This window comes from Schistocerca serialis, chromosome 8, assembly GCF_023864345.2.
Source record: "Schistocerca serialis cubense isolate TAMUIC-IGC-003099 chromosome 8, iqSchSeri2.2, whole genome shotgun sequence".
Classification (NCBI taxonomy): domain Eukaryota; kingdom Metazoa; phylum Arthropoda; class Insecta; order Orthoptera; family Acrididae; genus Schistocerca; species Schistocerca serialis.
Genome location: NC_064645.1, coordinates 102,700,471 through 102,710,007, shown reverse-complemented (window position 1 = coordinate 102,710,007; position 9,537 = coordinate 102,700,471). Strand labels below are relative to the sequence as shown.

The 9,537-nt window shown below is 42.6% G+C and overlaps 1 pseudogene; it reads right to left on the bottom strand.

The window, feature by feature from the left end:
- Positions 1-962: 962 nt before the first annotated feature.
- LOC126417249 (5S ribosomal RNA) lies at positions 963-1,080 on the bottom strand (annotated as a pseudogene).
- Between the last annotated feature and the right edge of the window lie 8,457 nt (positions 1,081-9,537).

The following is a 9,537-nucleotide window of genomic DNA, read 5'->3' as shown; positions in this document are numbered from 1 at the left end:
TTTGTCTTGTTGTTTGAGCCACTTTACCACAAATTCTTTGACTTTGTTGTTGCTGATTTTTTTCCACGTAATGTCTCCTTGAGTGGGCAAAGAAACGAAAATCCGAGGGAGCCAAATCTGGAATGATGAGGTAATATTTCCCAGTCAATTTTTTTAGTGATTTCTTGAGTGATCTGGGCGGTGTGAGGGAGAGTATTGTCTTGTAGCAATATCACACCTTTTCGTTGAGATCCGCGACGATTTTCTCTGATTGCTGGTTTTATACTGTTCGTGAGCATGTCTGAGTAATAGCACTGTTACCTGTACGCTGATCTTTCAAATAATCACAAAAGACGACATCTTGGGCATTGCAAAAGACGGCCAAATGACTTATCCTGCTGAATTACATTCGGACTGATGAGCTGGTGTGCTTCCATTCCATGCTTTTCCTTTTGGACTCTAGTTAGAAATGGTGGACCCAAGTTTCATTACACCCTAAAACCTTGTTCAGTAAAGTGTTGCCTTTCATGGCGTTAGGTCAAGCCTGTACACACTTTAAGTCTTGTTTCCTCGCTTTGTTTCGTAAACTCTTTAGGCGCGCACCTTGCACTCGGTTTAATGTATCTGAGCTTGCTACCGACAGCTTGATGATCTGCGCCAACACTTACTGCAACTGTTTTTCCTATACGTGAGAGAGGTGCATTTCATTCTCGTTCCCTTTGCACATCTTTCATATTTGATTGTTTTTGCACTGCTTTCGTCATTTTACAGTTATACTGGGATGTTTATAGCACTCAGTCTTCAGGCCACAAGTGGCCTACCGGGACCATCCGACCGCCGTGTCATCCTCAGTGGAGGATGCGGGTAGGAGGGGCGTTGGGTCTCTCTCCCGGTCGTTATGATGGTATTCTTGAGCGAAGCCGCTACTATTCGGTCGAGTTGCTCCTCAATTGGCATCACGAGGCTGAGTGCACCCCGAAAAATGGCAACAGCGCATGGCGGCCTGGATGGTCACCCATCCAAGTGCCGGCCACGCCCGACAGCGCTTAACTTCGGTGATCTCACGGGAACCGGTGTATCCACTGCGGCAAGGCCGTTGCCCAGATGTTTATAGGGTTAGACAATATTCTACTGCAATGTCACTCAGGCCAGTGAGAGAGGGTGGGTGCAGGACATTTTTCGTTAATTGTGAACCCGGTTTAGCAATCTCCCCTGAGTGGCGACGATGGCTTCGCTTTTCCCTCGTTGATCGTTGTTGTAGGGAGCACGTGGGACAAGTTTGAATGCTACGTAGTGGAGAATGTTGTCGCCCTTCCTAGTCTGACAAGTTGTAATAGCAACCCTGAAGCTTAACTTCTCACTCCCTTGTAATGCTGCAAAGTAGCCTCCCTGATGAAGCTCTGACCATCTCCTGGCGAATCACGAGCCATTTTCCGGTGTTGGGGCGGCTAACCAGAATGGCATCGTGTTCCGCGGCAATCCCGTGGCCTCTGATTGGCCGTGTTAGGGGCGCGCCAATTCTCGCGACCCAACGCTTCCAGCCATTCTGTAGACGTGTAACCTCGGTCAGTCCTGTCCTGTTCCTGCTCGTTGTGGAGGCGTGAGGTCGCGATGCTGATATCGGTAAGGATGTGTCTACTCAGTTAATGCCAGCTAAGTTGGTTATAGCGCACTTAGAGCGCTAGGTATTCGTTAGTGAGAAAGTATTATTTTCTTTTTGTTTCTCAAATTTCTCATAAATTTTGTTTCGTAGATTCTACAATTCGTTAGTAATGTTGAACTCTGCATCTGACCTTTCACCGTTACGAGCGCGAGGTCAGCTGTGCGCCATATCAGGGTAAAGATTTGTTATGTCTCTTGCAGCGGTCTCTCCGCGATATTTTCAGAAATTTTATAAATTATATAACTCAGTACATATCTCGAAATATCTCTTCTTATCTTACCGATTATCAATGCAAAGTAGTTTCAAGCCCAATTATTCCTTGGAGCGTCCATTTACTCCATGGAATAGCTTCTCTGCTATCTATGTTTTCTCTTATGAAAAGAATGGGGACTTCTTGCCGATTAGTCGTGAAAGAAGGATGTATATGTACGTATTGTTGGGCTAGTCGCCATCTTGATGAGATTCTGTACGAGAAGGAATTTAATACATGAACTAAAGTAAGTGTGTTCGCGTATTATTTAACTGTTTATTATTGACAGCGTCTGCTTACTACGCTGTGTTACACGGGATCAGTGGGGAACGTCTGATTTACATTGGACGAACCTGCTGTTTTGTATGCTCAAGATATCCAGTTACTCCAAATAAATAGGCTAACACGGTCTTACCAGCAGATCTCCGGTCTTCCCCATGTGATCACCGAAAGTTAATAATTATTACAAATGCTTCCAGGAGATCGACTGACAATTTTCGTCGCACCGAGACTTCGAAATGGCTTCACTGCCTTATGGAATTTAAGTTAAGCTCAATTTAATCAGGATAGAACAGTATTGAACTGTGTGAATGTGATAAGCCTGCTTTGTCAATGAAAATTCCCTTAATATACGCATGTTTTTACTATCCTGATCAGTGAAGCTAAATCAGGCCGGTGTGAGAGAGGTTTTTAAATTTTAAGAAATATTAAAGATTCTTGTCCTCAATGTTGCAGTACTGCCTTCAGAATCTCTTCTTTAATCTTTTTCTTGTGATACGCGTGTGGATTAAACTTTCTAGATTGTAACTTCGCGAAATGTACTCATGGTCCTTTGTGCTAGAACACGCGACTACGTGGCGAGCGGTTGGTCTTGCTTACTGCTAATTCCGTAGCAACTTCTTAGCCTTGCAGTGATTTTATTTTCTTCGCTTTGATGAATCTTGCTATGACGGATATCCGTGTTAGCCACAGCGATCAGAACCCTTATTCCGCTTACCGCCACTCCTCTTTTTTTTTTCACCATTGTGGCGACTGTTGAATCAATCTTTCCTTCCTCCAGCAAAATTATGTTCAGTAGTATCCGAATGAGCGGAAATAACAACCTTCATCAGGTTACCTTCCATTCAGAAGACTGTTGCACGCGGCGACTGTTATATTGACTTGTAAATAATAGATTTCAGCTATCAGTCGCCCTTTTGAAATTTTTTATTGCCAGATCTAGATTACAGTTAGAAACTAGCCATTATCAATGCACTACCATTTTTGATCAATGCATGTAATGCCTGTTGTCCACAGTTCATTGCATTAGAGGCATTGATCAGAAATGGTAGTGCATTGATAATGGCTAGTTTCTAGCTGAAATCTAGTTCTGGCAATAAAAAATTTCAAAAGGACGACTGACAGCTGAAATCTATTATTTACAAATAAAAATCTTATTTTCTTTGTATTTCTCCAAGTTATCGTTGCGGTCCTTTTGTAATAAAGAGGTCATACTGCCATCTATCTGCGTTCATCAATAAGGTGAAATTCAACTCCGACGTAAGAGCAGCATGCAACTCCCATCAACCCTTTTGATATGCAAATTAACTAATCAAGAACTGTGTTGCTTAGTCGGTCTCCGTGCGGTCTTACCGACCCGCGCTTTTTTTTTTTTTTTGGGGGGGGGGGGGGAGGCGAGTTTGTTCTTGTAGACCCGATGCGACCATTGCACTTACGGAACTCCTTGTAATTAAATCGAAGTCTTCCCTTCCGAATAGAGGAAAAGTCATGGCTCACTGCAAGTCATTAAGGGGCTCCGGAACGCCCTATACTTGCAATGTTAAAATAACGCTTATAAATTACATCTTTCCTCACAAAGTATTTGAGGTAGGAAGTTGAACTTTTTACAGATTATTTATTGGAATATGGGCTACAACTTAACACAGGGATTTTACAAAATTTTAGTTCAGTTATTAAAGATGATTTTTTTTCAATTATAATGAAAATTCACAACATTTTTTGCAATTTTTTATTTATATATTCAAAAATATACATGTTTTTTGGAAAAAGTCTGTGTTAAATGATGCAGAAGGTACTGTGTAACATTTACTGAAAGTTTGAAACAAATATGTTTGGAAGATCCTTAGAAAACATGTAATTAGTATGAGAAAATAAAAGTTTTGGGAATCGAGCGACAAAGATTGGATTAACTTTTTAGTGCATTCCAGGTCCATAGGACGGATTATCTTCATCCTCTGCAAACTCCTCCTCCAGCTTCCTCTTGTTCCTCCTCTTGTTTACTCTTGCTTGTATTTCTAGACTCTCTACAGCCCTGTCTGCAGCCCGAAGGCGTTCCTTGTCTAAAGCAAGCATCGCTCGTTGTTGTGTTCGTAGATTTTGCTACCATTTTCCTCAGTTGCAGTTACTGCAACACTGTTCCAAAAGGTGGTCATGTATGAACACTTATCACATTTCAGTTGTATTTCACTAGCAAGTCCTACGTGCTTTATTATGGAGAGTTCCAGACCAACTTCACTACAATGAATACATCTTACACAGTTTGAAAAAATTCCTTTGAGAACCGACATATCAAATATTTCATTCACATCCGATTCGCCCATAAAACATTCATAGTTTTCACTCATTGAACCAAGCTTCTTCTGTGAAGTATTTTCTTTCCCACTTTGACTGCTATGGGCAGGTGTGCTTGAGAGGTTAGGTTCACTCACTTGGTTATCGTCTTTATTGTTTACAGTAATAACACATACCTTTGGATTTCCAACATTTCTCCTTTTCTTAAAAGCCTTCAGAGGATTTCTAATAACTTTACTTTTACTCATTATTATACTTCAACAAAACAGAGACTCAAGAAACAGAATTAATTACGAATATTTTCGAGATAACGACAGAGTAAATAAACATGAAACAATCGACAATCATACCAGCGATATATATTGAACCATCACAGGTTAGCCACAACACATACTTTATCTCACATCACTAAAATGTATCTGATGAACACGGACGTTAATAATAACACCATTTGACAGCAGTTTAACAGCGCCACAGTGGGTCACGCCCATGTAGAACACATTTCAAAAAAAATTTAAAAATAATTGTAGTCTTCGGAATTGAATAAATTATATATCTATTAAAAGGTAATAGTCTGCAGATTCAGAAAACGCAAAAAAGTAAAAATTGAACTTTTCATGATTTTGAGCCTTTCCGGAGCCCCTTAACAAAATTCCACTTGATGTTGTGAAAGTTGGTTGCCTTACCGTGAATAGGTGATAGAGAGCTTGAAGTACTTGAAACAAACAGGGCACTGCTTTTATACGTTCGACTGTAATACGTCGGTATTCACGAATATCGTCGTCAATGCGGGTTTCAAGCGAAAGAGCTGACTTTTCAACTGGCCGGCCAAGACGTTGCTCGACAGTCTCTGAGGTTCGTCGCATTTGAACCATTCTACATACTAATAAATATTTCCGCGGTTCATACAGCTTTCACCATACTGTAAAATAAATCGAGAAAAGATTTTAGCTGATTTTTCACCATCATAAAAACGTGGAAACTTGAAATAGACGCACCATCGTTAAATGCAACACTAATTTTATAAACAAAACATGCATGCCAGAAGGAATCCTAAATCGTAATTCTAAACAGCAGAAGCATTGTAGTATTTTGATTATTCGTCGACACCATGCAAGCGAGTTTAAATTAAAATCTCTTCCCTGTACAAGAATAAACATAATGAATTTACGAGTGCAGGTTGTAGACTTTTAGACAAACGGTTGACGACATAGGTTAGTTTGGGTTTAGCCGTGAAGCGTGCGCGGATAGCCTAAAGATATGAGTGAATGGATCAATAACGAACTTCAACGGGCGTCAGGAGACGTCCGCCACGAACAATTGCAACGAACTATAACGAACAAAATGACATTACAAATAAATAAATAAATAAATAAATAAATAATAAAATGATAAGGCGACCGCTTGCGATAAGCGAGAATTCGAGTCTCGGTTCGGCACAAATTTTTACTTTTCATGTTGTTTGTTGTTGTGGTCTTCAGTCCAGAGACTGGATTGATACAGGTCTCTATGCTACTCTATCCTGTGCAAGCTTCTTCATCTCTAACTACTGCAAAGTACATCCTTCTGAATCTACTTAGTGTATACATCTCTTGGTCTCCCTCTACGATTTTTACCCTCCACGCTGCCCTCCAATACTAAATTGGTGATCCCTTAATGGCTCAGAACATGTCCTACCAACCGATCCCTTCTTCTTGTCAAGTTGTACCACAAACTCCTCTTCTCCCCAATTCTGTTCAATACCTCCTCGTTAGTTATGTGATATACCCATCTAATCTTTAGCATTCTTCTGTAGCACCACATTTCGGAAGCTTCTTCTTCTCCAAACTATTTATCGTCCATATTTCATTTCGATACATGACTAAACTCCATACAAATAATTTCAGAAACGACTTCCTGACACTTAAATCAATACTCGATGTTAACAAATTTTTCCCATGACATTGCCAGTCTACATTTTATTTATGGAAAACAATTCATCCGCCAGCTGTTCTCAGATCATTCCAGTGATACCAACGTAAAATCATGAAAGTACAAAATCCGTCCGACAAACTTTCATTTCTACATAAGTCTTGGTGCTTAATCATTGAAAGTCTCTCGTACAAACTTTCATTTCAATTTGTCTCTTTATTCATTGGCTGTCACTAGTATTCTGTTATTAATTTCATGTACTAACTCGTTCCTTGACGATGGAGGATTGTTCTTCAACTTGGTCGTACGGAACTGGAAGCATAAAATAAAAGAAAAAATTACGCTACTGGCCATTAAAATTGCTACACCAAGAAGAAATGCAGATGATAAACGGGTAGTCATTGGACAAATATATTATACTAGAACTGACATGTGATTACATTTTCACGCAGTTTGGGTGCATAGATATTGAGAAATCAGTACCCAGAACAACCACCTCTGGCCGTAATAACGGCCTTGATACGCCTGGGCATTGCGTCAAACAGAGCCTGGATGGCGTGTACAATTACAGCTGCCCATGCAGCTTCAACACGATACCACAGTTCATCAAGAGTAGTACTGGCATATTGTGACGAGCCAGTTGCTCGGCCATCATTGACCAGACGTTTTCAATTGGTGAGATATCTGGAGAATGTTCTGGCCAGGGCAGCAGTCAAACGTTTTCTGTATCCTGAAAGGCCCTTACAGGACCTGCAACATGCGGTCGTGCATTATCCTGCTGAAATGTAGGGTTTCGCAGGGATCGAATGAAGGGTATAGCCACGGGTCGTAACACATCTGAAATGTAACGTCCACTGTTCAAAGTGCTGTCAAAGCGAATAAGAGGTGACCGAGACGTGTAACCAATGGCATCCCATACCATGATGTCGGGTGATACGCCAGTATGGCGATGACGAACACACGCTTGCTACGTGCATTCACCGTGATGTCGCCAAACACGGATGCGACCATCATGATGCTGCAAACAGAACCTGGATTCATCCAAAAAATGACGTTTTGCCATTCGTGCAGCCAGGTTCGCCGTTGAGTACACCATCGGAGGCGCTCCTGTCTGTGATTCAGCGTCAAGGGTAACCGCAGCCATGGTCTCAGAGCTGATAGTCCACGCTGCTGCATACGTCGCGTAACTATTCGTGCAGATGGTTGTTGTCTTGAAAACGTCCCGGTCTGTTGACTCAGGGGTCGAGACGTGGCTGCAGGATCCGTTACAGCCATGCGGATATGATGTGTGTCATCTCGACTGCTAGTGTTACGAGGCCGTTGGGATCCAGCACGGCGTTCCGTATTACCCTCCTGAACCCAGCGATTCCATATTCTGCTAACAGTCGTTGGATCTCGACCAACGGGAGCAGCAGTGTCGCGATACGAAAAACCGCAATCGCGATAGGCTACAATCCGACCTTTATCAAAGTCGGAAACGTGATGGTACGCATTTCTCCTCCTTACAGGAGGCATCACAACAACGTTTCACCAGGTAACGCCGGTCAGCTGCTGTTTGTGTATGAGAAATCGGTTGGAAACTTTCCTCATGTCAGCACGTTGTAGGTGTCGCCAACGTCGTCAACCTTATGTGAATGCTCTGAAAAGCTAATCGTTTGCATATCACAGCATCTTCTTCCTGTCGGTTAAATTTCGCGTCTGTAGCACTTCACCTTTGTGGTGTAGCAGTTTTAACGGGCAGTAGTGTATAAAAAAGAACATATGTCAAGCAATGGCTGAAATCTCAGTCGAGTTGTTGGAGCAAAATTTGGACAACCAATACAAACTAAAAACTGAGCCGAGCTCGAGCCTTGTGTAACTCGGCGCACAGCTGCCAGAGACAGAGCAGCAGGAGGCCCACGTCGCGGTGACGTCATCAACTACTTGCTGCTGCGGGCTCCGGCCTTCCGCCCAGTTTAACAATTTGAGCTGCCGGCCCGCCGCAGTTCATTCCACCGTCCGCCCGCCCTTCATCGGTTCCTCCCTTGTTTCCCGCAGTCGCCTCCGCCCGCCTACTTCAATCTGCCGCGCACGGGACCTGCCTCCACTTCTTTTTACTCTCTCTCGGTTCACTGAATCGAAAGCGTTCCCACTCGGTCCACGCACGCCACGGCCCGGCGCTGCGCTCTAGCTCTGCCCCGCCGCCAGCACTTCCTGCCAGCCCTTTGCTCTGCACTCAGCGCAGTCACCAGGGACGCCCTTCCATCGAGTGCTCACTCCAGATAACATATCTTTTTCTATAGAAAATATAATTTAAGTCTTCATCCATTTGAATACATCCATAGCTACATCGATACTCCGCAAGCCACTTTATGGTGTGTAGCAGACCGTACGTGGGCAGCACTGTCAATTCCTCACGATTCCTGAAGCAGTTTCGAATGGTCCACAAGAGAAACACTTTTGTAGGTCTCCGGGTGAGATCTACATCTACATCTACATGGATACTCTGCAAATTACAGTTAAGTGCCTGGCAGAGGGTTCATCGAACCACCTTCAGAATTCTCTACTGTTCCAATCTCGTATAGCGCGTGGGAAGAATGAACACCTATGATCTTTCCGTACGAGCTCTGATTTCCCTTATTTTATCGTGGTGATCCTTCCGCCCTATGTAGGTCGGTGACAACAAAATATTTTCGCATTCGGAGCAGAAACTTGGTGATTGGAATTTCGTGAGAAGATTCCGTCGCAACGAAAAACGTCTTTCTTTGAATTCCAGCCCAAATCCTGTATCATTTCTGTGACACTCTCTCCCATATTTCGCGATAATAGAAAACGCGCTGCCCATCAGTGAACTTCTTCGATGTACTCCGTCAATCCCATCTGGTAAGGGTCCCACACAGCGCAGCAGTATTCTAAAAGAGGACGGACAAGCGTAGTGTAGGCAGTCTCCTTAGTAGGTCTGTTACATTTTCTAAGTGTCCTGCCAATAAAAGCATTTGGGTAGCCTTCCCCACAACATTTTAACATTTTCTATGTGTTCCTTCCAATTTAAATTGTTCGTAATTGTAATACCTAGGTATTTAGTTGAATTTACGGCTTTTAGATTAGACTGATTTATCGTGTAACCGAAGTTTAACGAGTTCCTTTTGGCACTCATGTGGATGACCTCACACTTTTCGTTATT